The sequence below is a fragment of the Canis lupus genome, chromosome 23, assembly GCF_003254725.2.
Source record: "Canis lupus dingo isolate Sandy chromosome 23, ASM325472v2, whole genome shotgun sequence".
In the NCBI taxonomy this organism is placed as follows: domain Eukaryota; kingdom Metazoa; phylum Chordata; class Mammalia; order Carnivora; family Canidae; genus Canis; species Canis lupus.
The window spans coordinates 36,168,754-36,186,859 of NC_064265.1; the positions used below are offsets into that span (position 1 = coordinate 36,168,754).

An 18,106-nucleotide genomic window follows, 5' to 3' on the forward strand; every position below is an offset into this window, starting at 1 on the left:
AGAATGTTGTTCCCATGGGACAGCCATCTGAGTGCCTTGCCAGGTATACCCAGGCCTTCACCCAGGAGCCCAAGACAAAAAGCAGGTTGATAATGCCAAGAGGGAACATTCAGTACCTGTCACCAGGACTCAGCACAGGTGGTAAACACCGTCTGGTGCCAACCAAGAGAAACAAAAAGAAAAAAAAAAAAAGGCTTTGAGAAGATCCTACGTGGAAGGGAAGAGGCGCATTGCTTGTACTAGAGGGAATAGGGGGAGGGTTGTCCGTGCGTGTGTGCACATACTCAGGTAGAGCCATCACACATGTGCTCACATGCACTTATGAATAATTGAATTTCTATATTTCTACCATCCAGTATTTAATTTTCAGCTTCCCAGACCTCTGTCCCCCACCCCCATGACAGCTTTATTGTGCACTGATGGGGGCGGGGGTGGGGGGACAGTGAAGGCCACTTGCCTGCAGAAAGGCTCAATATGCTCCGAGGGTGAGAGGCAACAGTTTTGGCCCTAAGTCCTCCCTTTGGGTGCACTGTGGGCCCCATCTCAAGATGGCATATCCGAGGCCAGACAGGCTCTGGGCCTCTGGTGTGACGGGGAACAGCATCCCTCCTCCCCCTGGCTGACTGGCCTCCAAGGCAGGACTCTGACACCAGGGTTATAAATGCATCTGTCTGGGTGCATTATCTAAATTGTTATGTATCACCCTGGGTAATGGCAAAAGTAAAAACCGCTGTTAGCTCAGTGAATAAATCCTTGGTGTTGATCAATCATTGCATGGCGTAGACTCTTTTAATAGGCACAATTTACACGGAGGCTTGGCAGACTGCTCTGGCTTCTAATTGCAGATGGAAAACGGATGCCGATCTCTGCTGTGCCGTAAAAATGTAAACTATAAATGACTTAAATGCTCGTGTGCTCCCTTCTCCACCCAGCACTCATTTTCACCTCGTATTCAGATACAAATCAGAGGAAAAATTACTCTCCTGCTAGATAATAACTTTTATGACGTGGGGCTCCATGCTTCCCCCATCTGAGGCCCCACATGCTTCCTGGAGCCATGGTCTCCCCAGGTCTCAGCCCCTGGGGGGGAAGCATCATAGTCAGCTCTGCAGACGCTCCCCAGGCTCTTAAGTGCCATGATGTTATTACAAACTCTTAAGTACCCTGAGTTACTGGCCCTGTGCTCGTGAATACTCCTGGGCTGCTTTCCGAAGAGCTCGATTCCAGCATGGAGTCCCAGGAGAAAGTGGATTGCAAGAGCAGCTGTGTGCCAGTGCTGGGCTGAAACCAGGTAAACACAGGTGACTCAGTTATACGGTGTACCCGCAGCCTTGCCAGGAGCCAGGCTCTCTCCACTCAGGCCCCTCGTCCTGTTAGAAAATTACCCTGCCTGGGGTGAGAGCCATGGTGTGTGCTTGGTACTAGTATGATCTGGGTGGGCTGTGTGCACGAGTGCGTCCCCGTGCGTGGGGGCTGGGTTTTGATTCCTGTTCCAGGAGCACTCAGGAGGCCACTTTGGGATGAATTGGGGTGCTATGAAGTGTCCTCTCTTCAGAGCCCTCCAGTTTTGTTTTTTTTCCACCCATTCGCCACTATATTTGATATTCCACCCAATGCATTTCTTTGAGATTTCTGTCTAGAAGACTCTCATTAAAGTCCAGGTAAGAAAGCTACCTCTGCTCCCTTCTCCTTTACTAATCTGTTAGTTCAGATCAAAGTGTGGAGCTCGGAATGTTAAACATGAGGCTGTGCCGTCCAGCACGCTCACTTCCAGGGCGAGAGGCACAAAGACCAGAGAGGGAGTGCTCCTCACCCAGCCATGTGGGGGGGCAGAGCGGGGGTCTGGGCACAGTTCTTCCGGCGTGAGGTCACTGACGGGTGTGGCCCATGCCAGGCTGTTTCAATGGGGGAGAGTGTTGGGAACTCTGGGTCCATTCCAAGGTGGAGGGGAGTGGGAAGGGGAGTAGCCCATGGCAGAGTAGTAGCCTGGATGCCTGAGGGTGCTCTGAAGGAGAAGAGAGGAGCCCCAGGTGCTCTGCTCACGGCCCTTCCCTCTCCCAATGCTGCTAGAAGGAGCCTGGCAGCCTGCAGGGGTGAGGGGCCAGGAGCACAGGCTACCTAGAGGGCCTGAGCCACCTGTGTGTCCAGGTGAGGGGAGCAGAGAGGTCTGTTCCACCTCCATGAAGAGTACTCTGGCTCTTTGGTTGGCCTCCAGCTAGCCACGTGGCTCGTGGTGCCCCAAGCCTTCCTTCCAAGGGCTCCCCATCCTGCTGCATGTGGTCCCAGCTCCTTAGCCATACAAATGCAAGTAAGAGAGGAGAGGTAGACTCCAGTGGGCTGATCGGCCCTTGGGGGCAGGTGGGTTGTTTCCCTGGACTGATAAAATGGTCTGCGTGTGATCTACTGGCAAAAAGGGCTCAAGGACATTTTTATAATTTTTTTTTTGATAAATCAAATGACCAAACATGGACAAATCGAGGAGCATCATTAAAGAAATCCAACAGATTTTCTGTGCCTTTTATATATTTTATGGAGGCCCAAACATTTATGAAAGTCTGTTTGTCCCTAGGCCTGGCCCCTCTGGTAGTGTCAGAGTTGTGCCAGCCCCACCGCTAGAGGACTGATAGTGAGAGGGACAGACAGGCAAAGAGCACAGTGTCGGGGTCAGTGCCAGGACCAGTCTATGTGTGGTGTGCAGGGAGGATCTGCAGACCCCAGAGATGGAGGCAGTGGAGACATGGGAGAGAGGGTACCCGGCAGAGAGAGCTTCATGTGGGGAGGCCTGGAATGCATGGCTCTCTGGGCAAGCAGGGGCTTATAAGGCTTATAAGGCTGAAGCGGACAAAGAGATACCGGAGGGGAGGCTGCCGCTGAATTAGGCAAGGGCTATTTGGTGGGGGTTCCACTTGACATTCAGGCGGGAGGTGTCACGGGGAGGGCCGTGGGGTCTTTAGCAGGAGAGCAACATCTTTGCAGAAGGCCACATGGTCCACACAAGTACACACATGCTGTGTGCAGAATGGGTTGCAAAGTGGCAGCAGCAGGCAGGGGTTACCTAGCAGTGCCAGACCCCTGTAAAAGAAGACAAGTGCTGGGGTGGCTTGGAGAATATCGGATGACTTTATTACTAATGTGATGGCAGGCAGGCCCCATGGGAACTAGGTCATGGGCCTTTGTAGCCCGGCCCAGAAGTGGGCCTTGTAACAAGACACATGAGAAGAGCCCTCTTGTCCCTGCTTAGGCCAACTCAGGGCTGATGCCCTCCAGACCCCACCAGGACCCCTGCAGCGTTGGGAAGTGCAGGGTAGGGGAGGCAAGTGCTGCAGAATTGGGAGGGGAAGGCTTCAGCCTCCCGCAGGGACCTCTGCCATCAGTAGGAGACATAGTCTGGGAAGGCCCCACCCGACCTGTCGGTCACCTGTCGGTGGCTACCGGCCATCAGCGCTCACCCAAAGTAAATGGGTCAGAGAGCAGATAAGAAAACTTACAGATCTCACCTGCAGGGGAGGGGACCCTGGCCTCGGTCAGTAAAACGGGAGACTGTCCTGCGGGTGGGAGCTACCTTCCGGGAGGCCTTATGGAGAGTTGCTGGTGCTGCATCCAGGTGAGTGATGCTGGTGGCACGAGTCAGGAACAGGACCCAGGAAATCAGCCCCCACGAGGAATATCCAGGCTGTGCCAGGTGTCACTGGATGAAGTGCACAGTTGCAGAAGGGGCCTCCTCTGAAGAACTGTTAGTTTGTGAGATGAATTTCTGGTGGGGTTGTGAAACATTAAAGAAAAAAAATTGTCAGTTGCCTGCCGTGTGCCAGCTCTGCTAGGCATTGGGGATACACCAGTGACTATGAGACCCCCTCTGGGCCCTCTGGGGTAACTGAGTGATGGGGGAGATGAGGAGCAAAGAAACCCACAAAAGCGATTCCATCACCCCCACCCATGGCACACACCATGTTGGAGAAGGCTGGGGCCTCATTATCTGTGAGTCTTATATTTCTTCCTCAATTATGACCAAGGGACGGAGTCAGGAGGCGGTGAGGACACTGGGGAGAACCTCACTTCTGAGTGAGGGCCCAGAGCAAAGCTCAAAAGAGGCTGCAGCCCTCCTGCCTGAGACCCGGGCTGGCTCCTGTCCCCACCTTCTTGGCTTGGGACGGCTTTCTGAAATGCAGACGCGTTGAAGAGAGCGGATGGAAATTCTTCAAAGTGAGGGAGCCTGGCATTGTTTTCCTTTGAATCTCAAAGACAAATTGCCATTTGGCCCTGGACTGGCCCTTGCTTTTCTGAGCTTGTGTCCCAATTTTCACAGGAGTACAGACTGGATGATCCAAGGCGGGAGCTGCTTGGGCTACCTGACGCTCTGGGGCATTTGCCTCCCCTTTGTGGAGAGCACCTGATGATGCCCCCATTCTCTCAGCAGGCTCCTGGTCTGGCACCTGGCACCTGTGCACAATGAGTCTGCAGAGGACAGCTGCCCTGTGCCCGGTGTCCTGGCCCTGGCTTCATGGGGCAGGACAGAGCCTGCTGGTGTAGGTTTCGGTGCCATGAACCAATTCTGTGGCCCCAGGAGGGGCTCGAGCTGGGCGCCAGGGAACCTTTGTGGCAGCCAGGGGCCCCAAGGGAGCTCTGAAGCAGACTCCTTGTTTACCAGATGCCTTTCCCTGGACACTGTGTGTCTCTGCCACTTCCCCTGCCCCACTGCTCTCAGGCATTGTTGCTTCTCAGCAGGAGTCTAGTTCCAAAGAAAATGAGTTGAGGCTGGAAGCTCTTGGCCTCTATCTGGCACAAAACCTGGAGTTTGGGCCCTGTCTGCTCCAAGCCTCAGTGTAGCTCTCCTCCAGGACATTAAGCACTCAGCCTCTTGAGCTACATTGCCTGGGTTTGAAGCCCAGCTCTACTAACTGTATGGTACAGCCAGTGTGGGTCCCAGTGGACTCACCTGCAGGATAGGCATCATGGTGCCTCATTTGTAGAAGGTGAGGAGTCAGTGGGGGAGTGTATAGGAAGCCCTTTCCACACCGGATGCACCATATGCACCCATTGACTGCCAGCTGCTTTGTGGTTATTACTAATAAAACCTTGTGAAGTCTGAGCATGGAGGTAGGAGTGTTGCATCACATGGACATCCCGTGTATGGGAGGCCTCCTGCCTGCAGTGCCTACCTCGTGTCTGGCCCTCACACCGTGGCAGCCTGGGAACGGTGCTGCCCTCCACTAGGGAGACCTGGGCTGAGCCTTGGGCAGGGCCCACCTCTGCTGCATGTCCTCTGTCCTGCGAGGTGAGGGTCTCTTTCGCCTTTAGATCACTGATGGTGTCAGGTGAGTTTTAAGCCAACTGGGCAGACTTAGCCTGGCTCCAGTGGAGGGCTGGTTACTGGCAGACACCGTGTGGCTGGACTTGAGTGGGGGTAGCAAACAGCTGGCTATCAGTTTTGAGTCTCATGGTGTCCTGCAGGTGAAGGAGACCCATATTGTAGACATAGAGGTGGGAAGACCCAACTCTCAGCTCTGTAGCCTCAAGAGCCTCAGTTTTGTCATCTATAAGATGGAGATGGTAATTCTCATCTGGCAGGATCGTTTTAAGACTTAAGACGCTGCAGGTAAAGCACCTGGCATGTGTTTGCTTCTCAATAAATAGTAGCTACTGCTATTTTTGTTAAATAAATATACCCAGTGCCAGGGATTTGCTTCTTCAGGGTAAACCTTAGCGATCGCATACAAAATCGTTTGAACTAGATTAAGAATTGTAGAACTGGAAGGAGACATTTGGCAAAGGAGAAATGAAGGCCCGGGGAGGACTGGTAATTTGTCCAGGGTCTCCCTGGCCAGGAGCCTTGCTCTTCACAGATCCTTTCCCTTCAGCTCCCTAGTGTGTGTGTGTGTGTGTGTTTGTAAGCAGGAGCTTTGAAAGTGACCACAGTTTTTTCAAGTGGTTTTGTTTCCATTTACTATCTTGAGTTCTTTAGAAAATGTTTTAAGCCAAATTTGTTCATGAGTATGCTGACCCAAACCAAGGATGTGCGCATCTAATAGTGGGCCTTCAGACACATGCACAGAGATGACCAGCACCCAGAAAGGCGCTTTACTTTCATCCAGGTTTTTACTTTCTACGAGTGGAGAAATGGGGAGGCTGTGTGTGAGGCTCCTGACCTGCTAAGTAGCAGGTCAGCTTGCTCAGCAAGTTACTTATCCCGTATGAGCCTCGGTGTGAGATGAAAACAAACAAATAACTCAACCATTTTGGGTTTCTGTTACTGTTAATGTTACGGATGGCTATTTCTAATCTCTCTCTGCCTCTCGATGGATGTTCTTGTTGGTGGGCTTGATACATGACAAGCATGAGCAAAGCAAGGGAAGAGAAAAGAGAGATGAGACAGCTGGTGGCCAGAGAGATGTCTAAGGAAGTTTTAAAACATATTTTCAGTGTGATGTATAATGCGGCCCTCTCTGAAATCTTTAGTAATATCTGTCTTGCTGAGTGGACTGCAGGAGGTTGGGTTCACTCTCTGGAGATAAGGCTGGGCACAGAAGCAGCTCCCGGGCCAGGAGCAGAAGTGATGTGGAGCCGGGCTGGGCAGTCACACCTGGGAATGGAGGAAGTACCAGGCATGGAGTTAGGGAGGTGGGATCCGGGACCGTGGCAGCCACTCGCTGCCAGTGACGATGGCGATGCTTCCCTCCCTGCAGGTGCCGGGTCTTGCAGGTCCTAGGGGTGGGAGGGACCACAGATCCACCATCTTCACCATCTCTGCTCCCCCAGCATCCTCCAGAGGGGTGGGAGGAGATTAAGTCCCTAACCCCACTGGCAGAGTATTGATGAGTTCTATTCGATGAATTCAAGCCTCAGCCCTTCAGTATTCTTGACATGAGGATATATCGCTATGGAAAATATTGGAGTTGGGAACTATTAAAGTGTTTTCTGAAGCCGGGCTGTGGACTGCAGATTTATAGGGAAGGGTTTTGTTAGGGGGGAAAGTGCCGAGAGCATAAAAGCCGACCATACCCAATATCTTACCCAGACAGAAATGATATTTCAGTAGGTAAAATAAATAGTATATGGAAGGGTTCGCAAATACATCACTGCGCCCTTTATGTACTGTGTGGGGTGTGTATGTGCTGAATGTGTCCCAAGGCTCAGAAAGCAGAAAAAACTAAACGGACAAAAAAATTTGCCTTTCCATAAAGGGCCATCTTTTCTCTGCTTCCTTTCACTGTCACAGAATGCTGTGGAGTTTGAGGAATGGAACTGCCACTTGTTTCTTGTTGGATTGGTCACAAGGATGGGAGGGTGGTGGCTGGAGTCTACATCTCAGAAAGTCTGGCTCCTCAGAGCCCTCAGCCCCCTGCTGCAAGATGACGCTCCAGGGCTGGACGGGCTGAGTATGAGAGCTTCTCCACCCCTGAGGCCACCCCTTCTCATTAGCAGTGAATGCCTGTGATCAAAGAGCTGGCTCCTTGTTTTGCAGATGGGTTCAAGGGGTCCATAGATAGCACATGAGGATCCCCCCAATTTCAGAGGCTTCCCCACTTGACACTGCCCATGCCTGGGCACCACCTTCTCTTGGCTGAGAGCCTGGATTCCTGAGGCAGAGGCCTGAGAGTGACCATGGGAGCTCTATCCTAAGCCACTGTGGGGTGATAGCCTTTCCCGCACTGAATGCAGCCCTAGTGATTACTGCTGATGGCGTCACAGATGAGACTCAGGGCTGGTGCTGAGCTGGCCTTCAGCTGTGCGTGTTAGTAGAACTTGGAAAATGAGTGTTGGCCCTTGAGATGTCAGCCTAGGGACTGCATCATGGCCAGACTGACCGGCAGGCCAGGTCGAGGGGTGGGACAGTCAGCTTCGCCTTAGACTCGAGAGTGGATCAATCAGTGTCCCTCTCAATTCATGTTTACCTGGACCTTGGAAGGTGGCCTTATTTGGAAATAAAGTCTTTGCGAATGTCACTGGTTAAGGTAAGGTCACAATGGATTAAGGTGGGGCCTGAATCCAGCTCCTGGTATCTTTATAAGAAGAGGAGAGGGAACATAGAGACACAGGGGACAAAGCCAGGTAGAGGCAGAGGCAGCCCCAAGCCAAGGAATGCCAGGAGCCCCCAGAGCAGAGAGGAAGCAAAGAAGAATCCTTTCCCGGTGCCTTCAGAGGGAACATGATGCTGATGCCTGGAATTTGGACTTATAGTCTCCCAAACTGTGAGGGAATACGTTTCTGTTGTTTAAAGCCACCCACCGTGTGGTGGTAAGGCACATCACTGTGGCTCCTGAATCTAAACAGCTAGAGCAGGGCTGGTTCTGGGTCTCCCTCTTTGAGGAGGGCAGATGGAGTGTGGGGGTTTAGCCAAGAGGGTAGAGTTTGAGAAAATGAGAATGTTCTAAACTGGGTTTTCTGCCTTGGAAGTTGTGTTAGGCATCTTCATGGAAACAGAACCAATAGGAATATATAAATGAAAGGATTTGTTATGAGGAATTGGCTCATGCAATTACGGAGGATGAATGTGAAGTCCTACAGTCTGCCGTCTGCCAGCTTGCAGGAGGGCCAGTGGTGTTATGAGTCTAAGTCTGAAGGCCTGAGGACCGGAGCTCCCAGAGCAGAAGAGCCTTGTCCCAGCTCAAGCATTCAGGCCAAAAGCGAGGAATTCCTCCTTCCTCTGCCTTTTTGCTCTTTTTAGGCCCTCAACAGACTGAATGAAGCACACGTGCATCGGTGAGGAAAACTGCTTTACTCAGCTCACCGATTCAGTGCCAATTTCATCTGGAAACCCTCAGAAGACAGTTCAGAATGATGTTTTGCCAGCTATCTGGATACCCTGTGGCCCCGTCAAGTTGACACACAAGGTTAACCATCACAGAAGCTGTGGCTAAGAAGGGTGTAACTCCTGCAGAGCGGATGGTGGAGCTTCTGTGTTACATTTAAAAAACACCACTGATGAGTGTGGGGTAGGTTGTGCAGAACCCCGAGGCCTGCCTTCTGGAATTGTTAAGATGTGTACCGTGGGTCACTTCCACATTTATGCTGTGTTTTGTTTTAAAATTGTTTCCGTTTCTTTTTTTTTCGTAGCCTCCTCCCCAAACTCTCATAGGATCCAGGCCTTCTCATTCTGAGAATCCAGTAATTCTTTCAGACTTTCTAGAAGTTTCTCTCAGTCTGTTTGGAGGGAAAGGGGGAGTGGTCTGGAATACATGGAGAAAGGGAGCATTGGTTTTTGAAGAGAAATGAATTTTCTTCTTTGTTGTTGTTTTTTTCTTACATTTTTACATTTTAAGGATGCCAAAAATAGGTTTTTTTTTGACTAAAAGTCTGGTATACATATGGTATATCTTCACAGTTAGATTGAGATCTGTAAAGGATGCTGGGGCAACAGAAGGATATCTGGCTCGTGTGTGCAAGGCCTATGCCCCACATGTTGGTTTTTAACTTTATTGTTTGAAATTTGAAGTTATTCCCCTAAGAACACTGTCAAGGGTTCAGAACAGTCTTCCTAAAACTATTTAACTCCATGAATAAAAAACTTGCTAAGCTTGGGGAATACCTGTGTGTACGAAATACATAATACAAAACCCAGAGATGAGCAATGTTATATTGTAGGTATCTGGATGGTATAAATTATAAAATTAAATTTCCTCCAAAGCTCTGGAATTTGGAATATTTTCTTTTTCTTTTTTTTTTTTTTTAAGATTTTATTTGTTTATTCATGAGAATCAGAGACATCGGCAGAGGGAGAAGCAGGCTCCCTGTGGGGACCCTCATGCAGGACTCGATCTCAGGACTTCAGCATCATGACCTGAGCCAAAGGCAGGCAGTCAACCACTGAGCCACTCTGGAATTTGGAATATTTTCATTTCTTGGTTGACATAATTATTCTTCAATCCTTCGAGGATTCTTGCTTATTCTTGCTGCCCAGCTGATCCCTCTGTATCACCCTATTAGTTTAACACAGAGATCTTCAAAGACTCAAGTTAGAAACAGCATGGATTTCTGGGACACCTGAGTGGCTCAATCAGTTAAGTGTCTAACTCTTGGTTTCGGCTCAGATTATGACCTCAGGGTCATGAGATCGAGCCCCGTGTTGGGTGGAGCCCGCTTAGGATTCTCTCTCCTCTCTAGCCCCCCATCTCTCCTCCTACGTCCCCCTCACATGTGCTCACTCTCTAAAAAAATAAAAAAGAAAAGAAAAAGAAAAGAATAAGCAACATTTCAAAGTTGCCAGAATATAGCAGATGCCCCGTAGAGTTCCAGAAGGCTGAGTTCAGAGAAGCCAAAGCTATTTCTGAGAGGTCACAGCTTCAGTGGGTTCTCTTAGCATTTTACCTTGGCCTCACATTTTCTGTTTTCTGTTCAATAACAAAACACACTTCCAGCACTACATTCAGCAGCACCAACCATTGTCAGGGGTTGTGTATCGGCAAAAAACAGCGTTGCTGGGACAGCGACAGGACCACAGAGAAGAAGTCACCATTTCCTGTCTGGAGGGCTTGCTGAGTGTCAGGCACCATACCAGCTGCTCTACCCGGCTTCACCCATACTCACTCCGCTTGGGAGACAGCTCATGTTATACCCATTACAGAGATGGAAATGAAAAGTCAGCTTAACTTCCCCCATGTTGTGCCTCTGGTGTCCTCAGAAGCCCTGCTCTTCCTTCCTTCCCCAACCGTGACTCTCTCAACCTGGGTGCATGCTAAGCTGCATCATCAGGAAGCTGGAGGGAGACAGAGGTGGGAGTTGCAGTTCATCCTTGCAACCTCTGCTCCTTCTCGTGGGCTCACGAGGCAGACTCTCACCATCCAGGTGGAAGACTCGGAGCGCTTTGGGCCTTGGAGAACCTGTCCCCCATGTGCTCCCATCGAGGAAACAGCCTTAGCATGGGCAGGACACAGGGCTAGTCAGGTACCTGACATACAGTATTTTTCCACACCCCTTTTCAGTCCCTTTAATGAGAAAAAGGATCCCGTCATCTTACTGGAGCTCATTTAACTGAAATCAGAACTCCTTAATACACTTTTGGAATTGTTAATTAAGAAATACATGCCCAACAACATTTTCGCTAAGTACCCCAAATGGCAGATAAATTGTATCTTCTGCCTTGAATTCCCTTTGGTGGTACACATTATTAGAGCCAGCGAAACAGTATAACGGCTCTTCAACATCAATTAGGCTGAGGGAGAGAGGAGCCCCAGACAAATGGGTGAGTTTTTCCCCCTTTTTCGCTTCGGGTCTTCTGTTGGGGGGACATTAGCTCTGACACTGCCTCTTCTTGCTTTTATTTATCTTGGAAAATCTCAACAGTGCCATGTCAAAAGGCTAAGACACCCTTCTGAAAGCTCTCAGTGGACATGCTAATGTTTTTCAAAGGCCTCCAATAAATCCAGTCGAAAGGCTGGCATTCCTAGGAAGTGAATGTGAGTCATGTTTTGCTTCTGTTTGGTTATGCTGTAAATCAAACTAGATTTTTACATGTGGCACATAAAGGGAAGATATTCTTGGCCCGTGGAAATATGAAGAGCCTTACTCGGTCATTCCTGGTTCTTTGTTAATGAGGAACAACACACAGTTCTCAAGTGTACGCGGGTATGGGTATGTGTGTAGATAGCCACCGTATCCTTGAGGTGGCTGTGGTGTTGGCTGCCTGTGTCATGGTGGCCACCTGGGAGGGTGCCTGGTAGGCATCTCCCACTACCTGAACTTCTGCTGTGAAAATTTGGATTAATAATTTAGATAAACATTTAGAGGTAGGGCAGGTACCCTTTGCTATCCAAACTCTTATTTTTTTGCTTTCCAGCTTTGGGGAACAAATAGATTCAGATAATTAAGTGTCCTTCTATATTTGGGAGAAGCATCCAAGTTCTTTCCATCCAATGCATAAGTCTGAATATCAAGATATATTTGTAGTTTCTTTTTCTGGGCATCTCTTGATAATGACAATATACGTGAGTGGAATTTGATGTCATGGACAGGAGACAGACTCAGAAGCTCTTTGTTAGAGATGGGTCTCCACTGCTATAGCTAAATGGGATGGAGCCTCCAAAAGCTGGCCCTGGGAAGAAAGCAGGTGGCCGGCAGCTTGTACGATTTGAGATGTGCCAGGGAAGATTTCTATGTCTTCAAGTAACTCTCTGCTAAGCCTCAACTAATCTGTCCAAAGTCACATGGTTAGTAAGAGGCAAAGCTGGGATTCAAACCAGGCAGCCTGACTCTAGGATCTGTGCCCTCAGCCACTGCACAGTTGACTGGTGACGGTGGACAAGTCCTTCCTCTTTTTGGACCTCAGGGCCCTCTGTAAAATGGGGGAGGTTAGACTCCAGGATTTCCTTGCCTCTCACTCTGTGACACTAGGAACACTGCGACAGGCTGCTCTGTACCCAGAGCAAGCCCACATAGGAGGAAGAGCGACCCTTTGGCCTCCTTCTCCTATACCTCAGACAAAAGGAGGACAAAAGGAGGATGCTGCCCCTTGACATATTGCATAGGGCTTGTGGTGAAAATTATGTCTGTGCAAAATGAAAAGCCTTGCTGGGGAGAACAGGACCATAAATTTACTCACAGGGAAAAATTAATTTGTTACAAATATATTTCACATGTAGCCTTTTTATGAGTCTGCCTAAAATTCATTACTCTTTTGCTTTGTCTTTGCTCCTATCAAGCCTCATTTCTAGAGCCAGTAAGTACCATTGCTGGGTTGTCCAAAGCTGGTACAGGGTTGCAGAGGTGTGCGCACACCTTCCTACCTCCTGCCAATGGGGCATTGGGCATGGTGCAGGGTCTGCAGTGGCCCAGGCACCAGGAAATCTGGTTTCTAGTCCTGCATCCACCATTTGCCAACTGTGTGACCTTGGGCAAGTTACTTGGTCTCACTGCCCCTCAAGTTCCCCATTTATGAAATGGGATTTGAGAATAACAAGATACTCCTCAGGGTATTAGAGCTGTAGGGATGGGAGAGGCAGCCTGGCCCTTGGATTAAAACAAGGACATTGGAGTCAGACAGGTCCAGGTATCAGCCAGTAAGCCAGCATGAGTCCCTTTACCTCTCTGAGCCTTAGTTTCTTTTTTTGTGAAATTGGAATAATGACCCCTCTGTTAGTTGTTTCAGTGTTCACAAGAAATAGGAGGGCTGCCACATAGTAGATAGCATATAAAAATTGAAATATGCTTTGAGACATATCTTAAAAGAATGCTGGTACCGCACAGACCTCTGCATGGACCAAAGGGGCAGAACATGGTGGCAGGGGTCAACATAATCAGTAGCTTCACAATGACAGCCAAAACTTATTTATTGAACACCTACCTTATGCCAGGGGCTGGGCCTTGGAGAATAGCCTTCCTCTTCTGCTGTGCTTTTCCTGGAATGCCAGACATGAGATGTTTTTCCCTCCCATTCTAATGGTGCATTTATCTGAGTGTCCCCTGCAGAGGCCATTAGCATACCTTTAAAGTGCAAACAGAACACCCGATAATTTTGGATAATTTTGTTGGGGAGCAGAGAGATAAATACAAATACCGTTCATTCCGCAAGCCTCCTTCATTCAGTACTGACAGCCCTGATGAAATAGGCAACCATCAGTTTCATAAATTAGTGGTCTGAAAAAGAAGAGAAGCAGAATATTCTTTACAGTTCCTGGGCTCTCGGGTGATCCAGGAAATATCTGCAAATGTGTTGTATGTCTGTGCAAAATTATCTTTTTTTGTGTGTGCGAGTGTGTATACCTGAGTAAAATGATGGGTTTTACTGGGGAGAAGGTCCACAGGACTCTTCATATTCATAAAGGACTGAAGATCAAAGGTTACAGCCCATTAATCTACTGAGTTGTTATTATTTTTAGACAGGAGGAGATTGAAATAAATCACCGTATCATAATATATGGAAGAAAACATCTCTCATTAGCCCTTTAACAGCTTGAAAGGGTGCAAACTTTGGAGACTTCACTGATGAACATTTTCAATTAATGTTGAGTAAATTTGCATTTTGTAAATGTGATAAAATGTGTACGACTCTGTATTAGAAACGTTCCCCAACTCTGACAGAAAGCACAACGCCAGAGCATGGGGGTTAACACTGGCAATCCTGAGTCAACTCACTGTTTGTTTTAGAGATAGCTCTGCAGTGCATAGAAATTAATAAGTAATTTTCTTAGTGACAGCCTGAGGCAACTGAATGAATCCTTAAATCCAAGTGTATGCTGTGTGGAAAGGAGCAAATGATTTTTATAGAGTGTCTATAGTAGTGGGGGAGAGGATGGTGCTGTGGGGAAGCATCTAATGGGAATTCTCATATTTTAGTCATTAACCTAGAATGGGGATGTCATCATTCTGTCAGAGAAAGGGAATAAAAATCCCAGAGGCCACTGGAGTCTTGAGTGCCAAATCAGAATCAAAGTTTGAAATGGGGCTTGTCCTTGCCACAGAGGTACTCTGTGCTGTCCCTGGGAAGTGATCCTCATCCTGCCATAAGGTATTGCACTGGGTAGCGTGCCTAAAAATGCTAGGCCTGGCTGGCCCCAGAGGGCTTGCAGCCTTCAGGGAGGATGCCCTGCTGTGCCCTCATTTATCAGAGCATCTTGTTCAACTGGAAATCCAGCCCCTGGAGTTCCAAGAGAGCGAGGAACACGGAGGAAGGGCAGTGGTGGGGGGCCAGGGAGGTTGGAGTTTGATATCTATTGATAGCAATCAACTTTTCCCCTCCAAACTCTTCATTCAACAATTCATTCATTGTAGAGGTAGAGACTCTTAAGTCAAATAAGACCTAGATCCAAATGCACTCTTCTCACCCATGAAGTGAGAATTGTAATGCCTACCCCTCAGGATGGCTGTTAGGTATATTACTGATGCAAAGCCCAGGGTGTAAAGTCTGTGCATAATACAAGTTAGAACTGAAGAACTGTTACCCTGTTCTGGGTAAGATGCAACCTATCCATAGGCACAGCGCCTTCCCCGGGCTTTGCTGGATCATTCTTGATCCTCTTCTGCCCCTAGTGGTCTTCATAGGAATTCTCAGGAGCCTACCCTTAACCTGGTTGAGGGATGATTGACTCACCAAGGTCGTTGTTTCTGCCTAATCATACACATTGGAACTTTTCTGAAATAAACATTTTCCTTGTGGAGTTTTAAATTCTGGCGAGAGTCCCAGCCCCAGGCCTGTGTCATCTAATGAGCTTGCACTGAGTCTCTGCATCCTTAGGAATTCTGATCAGTCCCAAGACTGGGAGAGGGCTTGGAGATCCTGGTGGCGCCTTGTCAAGGGGAATGACTAAGTACATAATGGTGGTTCACGAGTTGGAATTGGCCTTTCTTCATGGTCTTTCTCCATGGTGCTCTGAGCTTTTTGTAAAGTGTATAGGGCAAGAGGAAACGAGTGACGCAGTAGTCTCCTAGATGATATTCTTTTCCATTCCACCCCCACTGTCCATTCCGACCACTGGCCAGATGAGCGTGGAAAGGCGACAGAGCAGTGTGGCAAGAGGGTGGACTTTGTTTTTTCTTTTTTTTTTTTATAAATTTATTTTTTACTGGTGTTCAATTTGCCAACATACAGAATAACACCCAGTGCTCATCCCATCAAGTACCCCCCTCAGTGCCCGTCACCCAGTCACCCCCACCCCCCGCCCACCTCCCCTTCCACCACCCCTAGTTCATTTCCCAGAGTTAGGAGTCTCTCATGTTCTGTCTCCCTTTCTGATATTTCCCACTCATTTTTTTCTCCTTTCCCCTTTATTCCCTTTCACTATTTTTTGTATTCCCCAAATGAATGAGGCCATATAATGTTTGTCCTTCTCCTTCTGACTTCTCCGATTAAGAGGGTGGACTTTGTGGAGTCAGGGTTTGAGTCCCAGCTCTACATCTTACTAGCCATGGGAACACGCATCTTATTTGATCTCCATGTGTCCTCATCACTCCACCTCAGTTAATAATAGTGCCTGCCTCTTAGGGCTGTTATGGAGATTAAGTGAGGGAATCCTGGTAAACTCAGGATAGCATCTGATTCACAGGTGATATTGACACTTTTATCCCTACTTTGTCAGTTATCTGCTTACAACACTTCCCTGACCCAAGACTGAAAGTTTTTTAAAATTGTTTTTATGAAGTTTTTAACATTTTAATTCCAGTGTAGTTAACATACAGTGTTATATTAGTGTCAGATGTACAGTATAGTAATTCATCAATTCTACACATTACCTGAGGCTCATCGTAAGTATACTTTTCATCCCCATCTCCTGTTTCACCCATCTTCCCCCCCACCTCCCTTCCAGTAGCCATCAGTTTGTTCTCTGTAGTTAAGGATCTGTTTTTTGGTTTGTCTCTTTTTGTTCTTTGTTTACCTGTTTCAAATTCTACATATGATATTTATCTTTTGCTGGCTGACTTCTTTCATTTAACATTATACTCTCTAGCTCTGTCCATGTTGTTGCAAATAGCAAGATATTGGTCTTTTCTATGGCTGAAATATGTATAGGCCACTTCTTTATCCACTCATCTATGGGTGGATACTTGAGCTGCTTCTGTAATTTGGCTGTTGTAAATAAAGCTGCAATAAACATAGGGGTGCATGTATCCCTTTGACTTAGTGTTCTTATATTTTTTGGAAGACTGTAAGTTTTAATATGGCCTTTAAGTCCCATATTAAATTCCACTCTCTGCCTGCCTCTGCAGCCTCACCCTCAGCTCCTCACCTGGGGTCCAGTCCCATTTGTTTTCTTTTTGTCCCTGGAAGTACTATCCTTAGGACAACTCTTTCCTGCCTGGTGCATTTTCTTCCTAACTCATCTCCCTATCTGCATGAGTGATATATGCTATTTTCAGGACTTTCACATCTCAGCTGGAAGAGGTCTTTTCTGAGCATCAGCACGGGGCCAGGTCCCCTATCATCTACTTTCAAAATATCCTGCTCTTTTGCTTCATGGCTTTTTCACTGCTTTTAATTATACACTCATGTCTTTATCTGATTAAAACCTGTTTCTCCCAGTATATTGAGAGCTCTGTAAGGGCAGGGGCAGTGTTCATTGCCTGTCATTGTTTCCCAGTGCCTGGCATAACTAGATGCTGGCTAATATACGGTGAATGAGTGGTTGAACACTTACCTTATAAAGCACTAGTAATCACGTTTATTATATTTATGCTTTGTTACACTTTTTACAACTGTTTCCATTTTATTATCTAAAACATTTACAACCCAGCCCCAGATCCATAGAGTGATTTATGCTGCTTTTAATGAGGACCAGCTCTGAGACAGCTTGCTCAAGCCTAGAGGAACCCCACGACCTCACCAAGTGTTTGCCCTAGAGAATCAGATGGCACCGCACATCTCTACTTCTTGTTGATACTTTTATTTGAAGTAAGTGGGAAATAATGATGTCTTGGGGCACTATCTTATAATACAGATATGTAGGTAAAAAGCCCCAAATCTGGGCATAACTCAAGACGTTTGGGAATTTCTGGATTTGTACTTTAAGATTCTACTTTCCTTCCTGATGGTATATGAAGTGAACACAGTGTCCGCATCCACATCACAGCATCGCACCGAATGCTCTGGTCACCCCCATTATTCTTATCACGTCAGTGACAATGCTAGATCTATTTTTATAGGAGGCTGTGCAATCAGATCAAATGCAAGGCACTCTGTCATTCATCAGAATGTTTCCAACATTTAGGGGTTGTCATTAATTTTGATCTACATTTTAGATTATATTGATTTAGGGATGGGGGCATATTGAGTCTAATTCTTGAATGCTGTGTGCTGTTATAACCAGCAAAAAAATTTAAATTAAACATGTGCTTAAAGAAGTGCAAAATACAAAAATTTATAAAGAAAAAAATGTTATATAATCCCTACACCTTGAGATAATTACAGCTTGCATTTTGGAGTATATATAATTTTAGTCTTTTCTTTTGTGTTGTATGTACAACTATATTTATATCCCAATTTGGAATCATACAGTATATGCAATTTCGTAGCATCATTTTTTTTCCCTGAAAATGAATACATTAAGGACACAATTTAACATTCTTAATTATTATTTTCAAGCTATAGAAAAACTTTTGAACCCAGAACATTTCAAACATCTATAGCAAGAAGCACAACACTGTTATAACCTTTATGTACCTGTCACCCAGGTTCAGCAGT

The 18,106-nt window shown here is 47.3% G+C and overlaps 1 protein-coding gene across 1 annotated transcript in view; it reads left to right on the forward strand.

Annotated features, from left to right (window-relative positions):
• CLSTN2 (calsyntenin 2) overlaps positions 1-18,106 on the forward strand; it is a 623,447-nt gene that overhangs the window by 80,939 nt on the left and 524,402 nt on the right. The gene's annotated exons all lie outside the window — the stretch shown is intronic.